The following is a 15,771-nucleotide window of genomic DNA, read 5'->3' as shown; positions in this document are numbered from 1 at the left end:
ACTAACATTTTTTATTGCAGTAATAACTTTAGAAATGGAACTCCTAATTATAATTATTTTAACATTCATTTATTAAGTACCTGAGTCGAATAAAGGCCACATAATTAATTTTATTTTTTATAAATTAATTCTATTTGTGGAAATATTGAAATATAATATAAAGTGCAATATAAAATAAATACAAGAGGTAATTGTCACCTTTAAAATTGTACCATCATAAAATTACCATTATAAAAAAATACTATTATTTTTGGTTATTCTATAAATATATTTGTAAGTTTCAATATATCCGACGAGTAATACAAAAGTAGGATTATTTGTTAGTGTGATTGTCTTACGTAAAAGTTCAAGCGCTATTACATTAGCGTACATATCCATTGGCATTGCCTATGCAATGCGAAAACGAAAAAGAGAAAAATTACTCAGTATCTGCTGATTTCCCGTTTATGAGTGTCGATATCATCGTGCTGCCTCCGCATTTCGTTGTTCCCACTCGGCTGTTGATAGACGGAGAAACTTTGACTTTATCTGATACAAATATAATGGACAGAAACCGCGCGATTCCGATATGAAACGCCTCCATGCCGTGCCGTCGAAAAAGTTGCGGGTTTGGGTAGTTCGGCTTACGAGCATCGATGGCTTGGTAGTGGCACAAACGGTTGCATTGATCTGATTGCGAGGATAACCGAGCCTCCGCAAATGGCCGCAAACGACGTCCCGGAAGGCACGAAGATTGAATCTGTTGTAAGTAGCAGCGGCATTTCGCTACGTCGCTGCTTGAGGGGGATGTATCGAGAGAGAATCAATGCTCTGAGCTTTACATTAGCCGGATTGTTCCTATAATACTGGAACAGCGTCGAGTAGTTCTAATACCATTACGCTGCATTCGCGGATCGATAGTTTAGTTATCTAGTCAATTTAAATTTCTGATGAGGCAAGAGATCCCATGGGAAAAATTAATCAGAAGGTAATGTTCCTTGGTATCATTTTTATATTCAACGCTGACAACGTCCGGAACTTTAATTCTCGATACCAAGGGTATCTTAAATAGCCGGTCTGGCAAAGTTTTAGACTAATTTTCCGTTACGAAACTTTTTTGCGAGGCACTCAAGGAACATGGTCCAGTCGCTTTCTTTCGTGAATACATTTTACTTTACGTGTACCTTAGATACTGTTGTAATGTTGATATAACCAGGCAACCGTGTAATAAGAAAATGTATGTAGCGCAATATGTGGAAGTTGACCGTGTCGGGCATATTATTCTAAGGTTTACGAGAGATGCCGCATGTGCACATGCATCATGCGATGTCAGACGAGTGCATAGCACACTGCGCTTAAATCATTTGGTACAAGTCTTAAAAAATGATATTCCGAATACCAACAACGCTCATTGCTTTTTCATTTCGAAATTGGCTCTGAATTTGAAAGCTTTCTATGCCAAGGCAGAAAACAAATTGTAAAACAATTTCTGAAAGCGTCAAACGGCCAAAGACGAGCAATTTAAACAAAATGTCTTCCCTTATGTTATACATATGTTATTTATTAAATGTTCCAAGTGATGTTAGTTTCGACCTTACTGAGTGTCTCTCAATCGCAATAAATTTCCTTAATCGAAGTCTAATCTAAAATCTATTATCCTAATCTGCAGAGTCATAAGGTAACTTCATAAAATAAATTGTGTTTGATGCTTATGTAAATTTTAAACTTACCGTCTATTTATATTTCTCGTTTACTGTTTGATTTTTGCCGAAACAAAATTGTTCACGATGTGACGTTACTGCACGGAGAAAACTAATTTGCTAGCGTAGTAAATTTTATGCTGCTGCAGTAAAATGTATTATGTAGACAGCTAAAAGATTAGTTAAAAGTTGATATTTGCTAGATATAAATTTGCTAAAACTAAATTATTCTGCTGTAAGAACAAATTCACTTTTAAAGGAGCAGAGAGAGAGAGAGAGAGAGAGACAGACGGAAAAGCAGAGTGAGCAGTAGCATTTTTGCTCTAATAGCAAAATTATTTGCTAAGAATGCATTATTGTTCTTTAAGCAAATTAACTTAATTGTAAAGACAAATACGCTAAGCAGATCTCTACTAATAAATAATTTCTAAAAATTACTTGTATCAACTAAATTTTATCGCTGTCTCTACAAACATATCGAATTATTATATCAAAAACAATTTTACTACAATAGAAAATTTTTTTTCCCGTGCGATACAAAATGATTAGACTGCATAATCCAGAATTTTTATAATATATACGTACTTGTTCAGTTTTTGTAACTCTTTAATCATGAATAGTTATCAAATATCTTTGAACCATTTTCAAAAATAGGAATTATATTTTTAATACATTTCTATAAAAACGTGTAATTAAAATAATTCATATTCAGTTAATATTTAATTTATTGTTACCAAGAATGTGCTAAGTTATCAAAACAAAAATTTAATCCACACCTTAAATAAATGGCATCGAGATTAGTATCTGTCATAACTTCATATTGTAATTTTCTACTGAAACGGATTTATGGAACATGGCTTAGGACATTGAATCATCCGAAATTTCCGTTTATCGTTCCGATAACGTTGACCGTCAATTTTAGGATTTGCGAAAGAACAGCAATATCTCGCAACGCTAAATCATAGATTATCCTAGTTACTGCGTGTCTTTTTTCAAAGTATTACATATAATAAAAATCGAGCTTAACCTCAATTAATCTCTTGCGTCAAAGCATTTCTTGCAATTGTCGTTACGCACGTTATATTTGTGTGTGTGTATGTGTGTGTTTGAATAAAATACAGTGAATTTCTAGAGAACACTTTATCTTGTACGATTCGACCTACCAATCCGACAGAAATTGATAAATTCGACGATAATCGGCCTTTTCATTAAGGACGACATATTTATGGCCAAGATCCAAAATTGCGTACAACTACAAATGGCCCAAATGTAAAAATAAAAAGAGTTATTAATCCGCGAATTGCGGTGAAATCCTAAGAAAAGAAACGCGGATACATTTGAAGATTTAGGTCAGCAATAGGAACGATATTTGCTGCCAATATTTGAAGACGTTGTTTGCGAAGAATGTAACCATGCAATCGTTAAAACTGCAGTATGTTGTATTTTAATACTGAGCTGCATTGTGTTATTTAACATTGATTTCTTCGGGAGATAACACAATGCATACTCTAAAAATATTTCTGCGCTCGTTTATTCTCTACAAATATTTCTTGTAAAATATTTTAGAGAAAAGAATATCCAGCATATGAGAAAAGAACGCAAGCGACGAGAATATTCCAAGTACTTAGGGGGCCATTTATTCGCCTCGTTTCTCTTCAAATCTGCTATCCGAGAGTTTATGATCTTTAATGCAGAATTGTTTATCTTTCGTTTCATAGGTAAACGTTTAAGGTCTAACAAACTCCTTGATAATGTGATGCCGGCGGAGTAAGAAAACAACATCCCATAATTTCTGTACGGTACATAAAGACATCTATGTATTATGCATCTTAAATGTATGTTAAAATCACAATGCGTAATCGCAGTAATTTTGCTCGTTTAAATAATAGATACATATGTATATAAATAGATACATATGTATATTATACATATTATATTATAAATATTTATTATTTAATTGATTATTACAACATCAATTATTATAACAATTGATAAAAACCTTTGAACGTTTAGAATTAAAAAAAAAAAAGAAAACAGTTTCGAGCAAGTTTATGTGAACTTTTTTCACTTTTTACTCGATCTCATTAACATGTTATATAAACTTGGTCTAAACCGAATAACCTTTTTGAGCACCTTATACGTAAGAATAACAAGAGAAAATTACTTTTAATTGAATTTCCAACGTGTGTGTTATTATTAAATATGCAATTAAAAAGTTTGATATTTTTGACGTAATCCAAAGGGGCGCGTGTATTGTTTTCAACGTCATGAATCACACGTTCACGGCTTTTATGTTATACTAAATAGATTTCACGTGGCTTTACAGAGGGGATTTTCAGAGAGGGAGTATACGGTAGACGATTAATACATATATCATGAAATTTTATGTGTGTATTTAATACAATACTAAAGTTCCGCATTTTATATCCCCGCCTAAAATTCTCGCGCGCGTTAAGATTGTAATTATTTTTGAAAACGTTATTTTTAAAACAAAATGTCCTCTTTTTAATAAAGATTAAATGTCGTAGCAAGATTGAATATCGTACATATTAATATCATGTTTCAATTTCTGAAAAATCTGATTCAAGAAATGTATCTTAAAATAATCTCCGATATTACTAAATATTAGATATTATATAAAATTTAATCATAAAAAATTAGATAGGTAATAGTGCAAAAGGAAAAAAATTTAATTAAAATAAAAGAAATTTTAATGTAAAAAGACTTGGCGCTGTTAGATCTCAAAATATAATAAAGTAATAACATTCACGTGCGTACATAGATTAAATTCATTATTACAAATTGTTTTCCTTATTCAATTTAGCAGCGTCATTTTTTAAAATTGAATTTTTTTATTTTAATTGAATTTCTTAATTTTATACTGTATGTTATTTTTTTGATTACTTATTTTTAATTAAATTACTAATTTTACATTCTAATCAAATATACCACTTGAAATGGAAAAACTTTTAAATATAAGAACACAAAGATATAATACATATCACTTGAGTTTAATTTTTTTAAGTCGTATAACAGTTTTATTTCAAGGAAATATGTATAATATATGTTCTCCGTCTAACCAACGCAGTTTAAAGATTTCATACATTTTGTGAAAAATATTATGCATATTAGTTAGATTAAACAATTTGATATTATTGCTTTTTTAAGAGAATTAAGAATATTACTACTTATATTTTTTACTACAACGTTTTTTCCTTCGAGACATACCACACGTACACACACGTATACACTTGGTATCTTTTATTTTTACTTTTTTTTTTTAAAAAGTAACTTTAGACATTATAACAAAAGTTTACGTCTCCCAATTACCGAAAGAAAATCTTGTCACCGCTTTCGTAGAAGCCGGAATTATCAGTCACGGAACCACTAACGATGTGGCTTCATCAAAAGCGAAAGTATCGTTAAAGAAACTAGTTGACGGATCACCGGAAGCAATGACAGTCGAGACAAGCACGAATGAAAGGTCGCTGATGTCACGAATTCGCAGCAAAACAGTTGCCGTGAGCGCTGGTAATCTCTTTGAGATACGTACGAGACCGCGGGATTATTGTGCCACGTGTAGTCCTGCTGTGCTGTGGGATAGGTGATGACACTTCAACAGTTTGAAATAGAATGACTGAGTGGGGACAAAGCAAACATCTCACTCCATCCTTTTTCCTAGTACAGAGGCAAACATTATTTAAGCGAAAGTAGAAAGCGGAACAGAAGGAGTAATTTAAAAAGGAGAATGGAAATTCAAAATTAGAGACCCCAAAGGGAGCGAAGCGAATTGAACTGTAAAAATATGACTCTTTTGACAAATTTAAAAAGCGATTACTCGCTTTCAATTAAATTCGACGGAATTTTTAGCGGTATGGCCCTTTTACATCCTATGATACGGCTGAAACATTTTCCAAACGTTTTCGGACGATATTATTGCGCGGAGCGTGACATAGTTGGGAATCCCGAAACTTCATATTCATCAGTTCGCCTACAGACATCCGTCCGTGGCTGCTGCGCTTAATCTGGCGCACCACCTGACGGACGGATTGCATGTGACGTTTCGCGGCGTATTTCATTTCACCTGCGAGTCGGGTGTACGGCGATATCTGTACAATGGGGGCCTTCAGCATTGTCTGCAGGAATATTGGCTTTTGTTGAAGGGAGGACAGGTCGAGATGCAAGAGATGAGACCGCGGCGGCCGCAAGCGAGACGGCAAAGGAGACCGCGGCTTGGCCAATAAGGGCAAGGTGGCAGCGCTCGACTTGTCGTTCGATCGAGAGCAAAGTGGATCAAACGGAAACGATGATTCGGGTAGTTTTATCCGAGAGATCACGTTCGTGCGATTCTCATATAGCGGTGTAATTTGGTGTCTTGCAGAAAGACGATCGAAAGGACTCCCTAGTCACTCGCTCGTCTTTTATCTTGTACCAATATGGCACACGGATGATCCCACGACATCACCAATATTTGTCGCACGTGGCGCTTCTCAGATGGATGAAACAACCACAATCGAAAAGTCAATCTCGGGTATAAATCAGACTGAACTATAAAATACGCAATTGTATTCATAATTTCAAGATGACGTCTTTTCAATAAATCATTTAAGATTAAAATGATTTTTATTAGTTTGTGTCAATTTAATAACAATTAAATGTTTGAAAAGGTTGTTAATGTCAATGTTAAGTAGTGAATATTATAATTTCAAAGAAAATTTTACATTATGTATTCGATATTATTATATATTCAACGAACAATTGCAATTTTTAAAAAAATATTTACGCACAACACAAATAAGCAAAAAACAAGTATCATTTTTGGTCTAAGTGGATCTTGGTGTTTAATAATATTTTTGTATGATTTTTACAATTTCCAGTTTATGTAAACTGCGCAGTGATTATCTATCAGTCTGGAAACACAATTCTAACTGGGGCTAGAGTATACATAACATCGCAGATTAAATTAAAAAAACAATTTAATAATACTGTGGTACGAGGGTTATTCGGAAAGTAAGGTCTGATTTTTCTACATAGTTTCCATATTTGTTTCGGATCTTACTTTCCGAATAATCTTCGTACTAACAAGCATCTTAAAACATTGTGACAAATTTATTGTGAAAAATAATAGAACTATGTTTTAAGCTCGACAAACAATCGTTATGCAGCTTTCATGAAATGGAAACTATAAAAATCGCACAAAAATGTTATTGGTCACCAAGATCCGCTTCGACCAAACACATTAGTTGCGTTCAGCAGAAAAAGTAGCTTTGCAACTGTTGTAAGATTCTTTGATGCGATTGATTTTTTTCTCTTAGTTCCTGTCGGATTTAAATATACAAACTAATAATTTTAAAGAAACTTACAACAGTTACGAAGCTGCTTTTTTTGTTGAACGCAGCCATTCTTTTTTGCTTATTCGTGTCCTTTATATTATTAGTCTTAATTTCATTCATTGTTTAAGTACAAATTTTAATTGCAGGTCGGCATAATTAAATATATATTAATATACATTTTAAATGTTTAGTGCAACTTGATATATATATTGTGTTTAATGCATATTGTATTCAGTGTATTATCTATAATACATTTTACTAAAAATATTATAATTTCAAGGAAATATTAAAGAGATATTTAAAGAAATTATTATGACTAATATCAAACTAAAGGTAATTGAGATTGGATTGAAATTTAATCAATTAGAAGAGGGAAAATCAATCTCAAGTAAACTTTGCTTTGATTAGTTAAATTCTAATCCAATTTTAATCTCTAATCTGACTACAATTTTAGAGGGGTTATTAAAGATAAAGTTGGTTTTTTTTCTGAAATATTAGCAATAAATAAAAAAATGATTTTATATTATAATAATTACAAACAAATTAAAGAACGGAGGAAAAAAATTTCTGTAGTAGTACTTATATCCGTAAAATCTTTAATTTTGCAAATTTGATCGATAATTAAGACTTAATCCCATAATTGAGACCGTCACCTTGTCGTGTATGATTTTACTCGGATTATACTATGTTTTTCATAAGCAAATATACTTTTTAAATTAATTGTACACTTTAGATGTAGACAATTTAATTAAAATAAAACGAAGGCCTAATTTGCGAAAGTTCCTGATATGACTAACAATAAAGGACAAAATGGAAAAGCTCGAGTTCTTGAGGAATTTCGCAGGCCATCTTGTACAGATCTTATTACAAGTATTGGAAAGAGAGCGCTGATCAAGTAGCTATCTCATAAAATATTTTCTTTTAATCTTGTTATGTAATGGGAGGACGTTCTGTTAATTCCGGTAAGCATGGTAAGCACGGCCTTTATTGCCCACGGCGTACTCGCGAATCTCATTACGGGGATACAGAAATTTTCTTGGAAATATCGGATTATGTACTTAGCTTTACCACGCTGGCTGGCAGAAAAGGCGAAACGAAACGCAAAAAATTAATGCTTTGAAGAAACGTAATATTAAATTATACATACAATAATAACGTAGAAATAAATAAAAATCGACCATCGCGCGGCAACTGCTGGTATATCGTACGTCTAACGTCTGGCGCACGGTAGAATAAAGTTATGAGGAAAACTCACTTTCAGCCTTCGGTATAGTACAATACAATTTATCTTACGGAGTCTTACAACGGCGCTACACGGCGTTTTAGTTCCGCCGTTCTTTCTATTCGTCAGGCTCATCGCATCGCTGCATTATTTATCAGCGTTTACCGCACAATCTACATTATCGTTAACGTGATTTTTCGCTTTTTCGCTTTTTCGCGACGCACATACACGCGGGCGCCGCGAAGAGAATCGCCAGCGGAAAAATGGTGACCACGGCGAAAATTCGAGGGAACGGGCGACAGCGAATCCGTCGATGGATGCGACGGCTTCGCAGTCTGCTCAATATTCAATGAGGCGAGCTGAAAGCGGCGTCGCTCACCCGACAGAAAGGAAGATATGTCTGCACCGGCGGCGCCTGCAGCGGTAACGCCGTTGTCGAATCGGATTGATCCCCCGGACGACGGATGCACTTGGGCGGGATACCGCCGCAGTGCCGATAGCTTTATCGAATGATCAATCTAAAGTAGTCGAGCTCTTCACCGGGCTGGTGACAGCCGCCGAAACGGGAATACTGAATATCCCCATTGCGTAACCGGATGCCGCCGCGTCTCTGCCTACAAGACCAGACGCCGCCGCCACCGCGCTGCGCACCCCGTGCAATCCGGAAATGACGCCGAAGATACGAAGTCCGTAATAGGATCGACCGGGCTCGACATCGCCGTCCGAGACATCGAGCTGATAGTATGCAAACCTACTATTTCGTGGAAAGGATATTGCTCGAAAAACACCACGCGCCGATAGTCGATACGGCGCGATAGGAAAATGTTGCATGAAATATTTACAAACCACAGCCCACAGATTTTGATGAAACTCGATATCTCTGCGGAGGGAATGTAAATAAGTCTAACGTGTTTTTTTTTTTTTTGCTTCTACTCAACGTATATATGCTCTGTCGGAAATGGAAAGAGGATCTTTCCATTTTCGACAAAGAAGTAGCGCGAAAACTCGGAAACAATCTGACTATTGTTCTGCGATATTTCTGAGCCTCTAGACAAGCGGTCGATGAAAACTGGATTAAGACTGAAAAAGGGAGGATCTTTGAAGCAGTACGATAGAGAAGTCGCCGCGCGCGAAATAGATTCGCGGTGCGATGCAATCGATGCATGATTAAACCGTCAGCGCGCCATCAATCACTTACGGTTAGACGGTGAATAGGAAATCAGATCGCAGTGTGACGCCGCGCGAACGGTGCCGAAGATTGAAAATACCTAGAAATTTTACTGTGCGATTCCGGGATAAACACGAAATTGATGTTGACAATGACGCAGACAGTGGTCAATGCGCGAATGCGGCGGACGAACACTCGAATAGCATTACGGCAATCAATCAGACCACTATTAGCTTGCGGCAATCAATCGTTGCGTTTGATAGCACCACTTTGCCGGTCGCTATGCAGAAGTAAAACTAAGTTTCTGTTACCGCAATCCATCCACCGGCTGTTTAAATGTCATTGACGTGGCGTGCACTAATTGCGAAACGAGGCGAGAAGACAGCAAACTGCTTTTCACCGTTTAAACGGACGCGAGGGCATACATGTTCGAACATCTTTTTTAATTAAACGCGAAAATACACGTAAAACGTGCGCCGCATATAAATATTTTATTATGTTTACATTTCCCCACGGGGCGAAATTTATTTTCCAGCTTTACGCATGCAATCTTTTTGAAATTTATGTTGTCATATTGCAAATCACATTTTTTACGGTCATATTACCTCGCATGCTGGCTTTTAGAAAAAATATAAATACTGAGATTATTTGTCAGCGGTTGCATCGCCTGGCCTCTCTGCGTTGTTTTGATACTTTCGAACGCGATGCCATTGGAAATGGCAAATTGTTCTCAATCGTTAGACTAGAAAATGATAGACAGTGTCAATTTATCATCGTCTCCGCTTACATTAGTGTAGCGGTGAGCGTAACGTGTTTATTGAGTATCCAGATTTCATCGGTGAAACATTGGACCGATATCGAGCTTAGAGATTAATGATTTGTTCGTAATACGCTCAACGAAATGCGATCAGTTCACGATATCATTGAGAGTTTACGTAAATTATTTATACAGCATCCTGTAAGCTGATTTGTGCGATCGGAAAGCTCCCCTAATGTCTATATTATATTTATTCAAATACACATATTTTATATGGAAAATTGTAATAATAATAGATTTACGCAGAGAATTTCGTCTTAGAATTTACCTTATTATTTAAAAATCATGAGAGTCATGGGTCAACATGGACTTCGAAGAATTTTATTATACTTTTAGTGAAATTTAACCAAACTATTTCCTAATGTAGTTACATTAAATTTTATTAATCCTTATGGATTATACGTACGATGTGAAAAACGGCACTTTGCTTCTACAGATCTCGAGTCTGATCATTTTTCACTTATTTAAAATGGTTCAAGAAACATCTAAAAATTCACAAATATACTTCCACGTTTTCAGAACAAGTATGTTTGTATTTTACTTCGGGAAAAAAATAAAATATAGTATAATTTAATTATAGAAAATTAATTACACATATTCTCGTTTAGGTTTAGAGCTTCGAAAAAAAGTACAAGAATTTTAAATTCTTAAAAAAATATAATTATTTGGCAATATAAAAATGAGTGATTTTCAATAAAGGGCATATAAGAAAAATTCAATATCACAAAAACACATTTTTTTAAATATTTTAATGCGAAAATGTATTTCCCAAGAGGTTTAATGTTATTTTGATTCCACATAATGCGATTTAAAGCCTCAATTCTGTTCTCCATATTCATTTTTTGAAAAAAATAAGCTTTCAATAAAAGCAGAGAAATTTAAATATTATTTTAGAATGAAACTGGAATACTTACAATGATTTTTACGAAGATTTTATTTTTCATAAAAAGGCAATATTCCTATCCTAATCCTGGATTAACGGTACCCGACACGAAAAATGAAATTAGTGCTGTTTGTTGAAAAATTGATGGTTTTGGCCCCACAAAGGTTCTTCTTGCTACAAATGTTTTTTTTTTTTTTAAGACTCAGAAGCAGCGAAATTCTTAAAATTTCGAGAAACTTCCATGGATAAAAATCGATCGAACACGCATTAGTTTTGTAGAAAAGGAGTTTAAATTTTAATAAATTTTATAGTAAAATTCTTTGAAAGCAATGACGTCCCGCTATTACCATAATTTTCAGGGTAAATTCTCTCCATGTATATTAATATTTGCAGTACTATCCATCATTTCAAATAATATTAATTTGAAATTGTTCTTTGCATTACAAATAACATAAATAAATAAGTTTGTATATTTTGCATTATAATGATTTTAATGATTGTGTATTAATGTATGAATTACCATTAACAAGTTTGCACATTTAATTGTACTAAAAAGCATTTGTAAAACATGAAGTGGTCAAAAAATTAGTAGGGGACTGAAATACAATACATTTTATCTCTTTGAGAGTAAAATTTGATATTAAAATGGCAATTCAGCACGATGACGACGAGGTAATATCGCTGATTTTTGGTATTTCCAATCGCAAATATCTTTACTTTAATCTGGTCTATAAACCCGATAAAAGTGGAGAATCCCGTTTATAAGAAGCTTATCAAAATGCATTTCTGTTGGCAACGCATTTTTCTTTTGAATAAAAAAAAAAAAAATAACAATAATAACAGATACTGACAACAATGCATAAACGAGTGTGACTTTCTATTTATTTTTACGAGAAATAATTCAGCGGTTAAATAAAATATGAGCGGTATACGGAGTAACTTTCATAAGCGCGGTAATCCTTAGAGGAGCTGCAGCATTAAAGTGACTTCGCGAAGTCGAACTACGCGTTGCAAGAATGTCGCTACAATCTCTGTCGTGTATATCCGTGTAATCCGTCGCAGTGCGGAATACGAGACTCACGGCGCGTACTTAAATTATGGCAGCTGGCTATCAACATGCTTTCGCAGCAAAATATGTGAACGTTACAGCAGTGATAAAGGACGTGGCAGTGGCCAAATCCGACCGCGCCATTAGTTTCCTTCTCGAAAAGCAGCAGCGGACATATACGTATATACTGCGGCTCGGTGAAATCAAAATCCTCTGAAAGAGCTCTTAGTTTAAATCTCCATATTTTAGAAGTTTATCACGCCTCTTTTAAACTCTTTACATTCCATGTAAGACTTATCTATTCCATTCGACGGCATTTCTCTTTATCAGTAGAATAGCTCGTAATTTGTCAGACGGCGCAAATCTTCGATCGAAAGGTTATTTACTACTCCCATAATTGCAGATATATTTTCTTCAATCTCGCAGGGAAATATATGTAGGTGATTGAGAGAAACTTGATGCTTCTCGATTTATTTGTACGTCGATAGGGCTCTCTCTCTCTCTCTCTCTCTCTCGCACGCGGACCACAGATTCCCGAGCCGCAGAGCGCACACGTCAGTTGGACGTTTACCTTTCACACAAGCGACAAGCTTGTATTTACGTATGGTAATTCTCATTTAGAACAATGCTTCTCTCTAAACTATACTTCGTTTAACATCTGTCTGTAATGCGGCAGTTTGCGGTTCCATGGTTCACTGTGGTTTGTTTCCAGCTAAAGTGGCAAATGAAGACATGACAAAATCGCATTGAGCACAATTTCCAATTTTAGAAATCATTATTTTTCTCGAAATGTTTATAGTTTTTAATAAAAATGAAATATTTGAAAACTTTTTACAATGAAGTCTTTGCTTCTCATTCTCTGTCAATAAAAGCTTTCGAGAAAAATAAGTGCATCTAGTATTATAAAATAATATTAAATTTGTAACATTATGTTATAAATATCGGCGTGTTAAAAATAATTAGTGGAGGAGAAGGTGGTAACGGCTTACATATAACACAATAACTTTTTTAATAATCAATATTTTAAATTAAAAATTTAACGATTACATTGTATTCATCAAATTTCTTCAATAAATTCTATACTGAAAAGTATGACATATTTATTATATCGAATATTATTTATAAAAACGTAACGACATTGCGTAAGGGGTCGAAGAGGAGCAAGTATGGTAATATGGATCACTGCAATAAATTTGAAAAATTTAATTTAAAGAACACAGTGTTTTGTTATACAATTGTATATTTACTTAAAATATGTAAAGAGAAAATTGCAGAACAGGTGCAAATGTATGTACGTACACATAAACCTTCCACATGCAGTACTGAAAATCTATAATATATAATATGAATAATATACATATAATATAGATGTAATATGAACTAAAAATTATCAATAAAATTACAACCGATTTATCGAATATACTACTTCAATATGAAAACTTTGAAAAAGAGGTCTCTTGAGACGCCCGTAGGGCCCACATTATCAAAATGTGTCATGTTATTGTTAACTTTGCATAACTCGAATGCATAAACGAATGAAAAGTGAAATAATAAAAAGGAAACATTCTAGTGTACAATACATTCGTGTGATAATACGCTCAAGTTTAAGAACAATGAGAAAGTAATTAAAAATGTTGAGATGTATCTTGAAAAAATTTTGAAATGTTCAAGATTAAAAAAAAAATCGTATAACAAACAGGGTTATTAGCATATTAGCGCCACTATGTAATGGCACTATTAAAAAAATAATTCCATAAGCAAATTACTAGCATATCGTTACCTAATAACGGAGATAATACAGGTGTTCATAATATTTATATAGCCCATAATGCCCTCTTCTTCTCTATATTAAAATTTCATACTGTTTCATATAAAACACTATGTAATTCTGATATCTAATAAGACTGTTACGGGTAGATTATCTCACAAGCAATCTAGTCCTCTTTCAGAGAGAGTTATCCGACTTAAATAACTTCTTATTACTAGAGGAAGCTCAGAGAGACGTACAAACTGACAGTATATTTCGATCCACGTAATTTCTTATAAAATCCGGACGGTCCGTCTCTCGGTATATTTCAATCATACCTTGTTGTCAGACGCAGACTGCCGCCGTTATCAGAGAACGGCTGACAAAGGAACACCGACTTTCATCCAACGGGCAGTATGCTACTTTCTACAACGATACAGGAGAGATACGCGAAAGATAGGAGGGAACGCGCTTCAATAATCTATACGCTTCGTGTACGCGAAAGGCCCGTCGTATATCATTTCAGATAACCGTACTGAACATGTGTAACGACCGAAAGCGGTGGCCGGCAGTAAGTGGGTGTAAATAATGCAGTCAGCCGTCCGGCCGTCCGCAACGTGACGCGTTTGTCACTGGGGAAAACCTTGCCTTTTTCAGCGTGCCTGCGCGCCACGTCGACACCGCATCTGCGGTTTACATTTATCTTGCATGACTTTATCTTTTATTATAAATAAAACATTTGCATATATATATATATATATATATATATATATATATATATAATATGTTTGTGTGTGTGTACGCCGCATCCTCTTACGGAAGTTCCCTATCACCTTTCCGTCTATTTTTAACCACTCGAGACTTTCGCGTAGCAAAAAATGTTGAGGGAGATCACGATTTGTCGTAAATCTTTAATTTTTACTGAATTGAACATCTTGATAACTTCAAAGTTTATCAAAGTTTACTTAAAAATAAACAGAAACCGATTCCACCGTATCTATTTCTAATTTAGAATGGTAATTCGAAAAAATTTGCCAACAAAGATATAACTGAAGTAATTTCGTAGGAATACCGTTTCATTGCAAATGTATTCTTGTAATATTTGCACGTATGAAAAATTACAATGATATAATAATTCGATATGAACGTAAATGAAACAGAGAAGGGTGATGATATGTAACGTGAGTGACCGATGAAATTTAATATAATACGAGAAGACTAGGGAGGGGGCGCGACCTGCGCTAAGCGTCATCGGTTCTAAGTATCGTGTAACAGCACCGGAGCGTCCCATAATGACTCGCAATTATTAACATTCAGCTCGAATTTTGAGACGTCTTCAGCCCTCATTTGCTGGTTAATGAATTTAATCTACCGTCGAGTAAAATGTCCAGAGACGGTAGTCTCTCAGGAACTCGCCGGAGACGGTGAAAGTATCGCGAAGTAGCAGCAGGAAGTAAAAAGATAAATACATAATTATTTAATGCGTTCTGCGCTCCTCGCAGAGAATTTTTACATAATAAACAGTCGATTGCTTCCTCTCGGGGGATCACTTGGAAATGTTACTAGCGATGGATGAGTAATGATCTAATAAAGGTGATCTGATGTCGACGAAAGATAAAACTATCTCGTGATTATAATTACGGCGATTTAATAAGAGAGTGATAGGTAATTGCAGTGGATTTAGTAGAGCAAAGCGAAAGAAACAGAGAGATAAATTTACGCGCGATATGAAAACGACCGAAATGGAAAGAAGATAGAGCGTGGAAAAGTTTTTCCACGAATTGAATTTATTAACTGAACAAGTACGGGACATGAATACTAATCCACCGTCCGGTTGTATTTTGCATCGTAAGTTAGACATGACACAGTATGCC

The 15,771-nt window shown here is 34.7% G+C and overlaps 1 protein-coding gene and 1 pseudogene across 1 annotated transcript in view; both read left to right on the top strand.

Annotated features, from left to right (window-relative positions):
• The window catches only part of LOC105199174 (5-hydroxytryptamine receptor 2A), a 251,336-nt gene that overhangs the window by 27,682 nt on the left and 207,883 nt on the right, over positions 1–15,771 (top strand). The gene's annotated exons all lie outside the window — the stretch shown is intronic.
• LOC113004517 lies at positions 259–9,131 on the top strand (annotated as a pseudogene).

Source organism: Solenopsis invicta, chromosome 9 (genome assembly GCF_016802725.1).
Source record: "Solenopsis invicta isolate M01_SB chromosome 9, UNIL_Sinv_3.0, whole genome shotgun sequence".
Lineage (NCBI taxonomy): Eukaryota > Metazoa > Arthropoda > Insecta > Hymenoptera > Formicidae > Solenopsis > Solenopsis invicta.
This window is presented reverse-complemented; position numbering and strand designations above follow the sequence as displayed.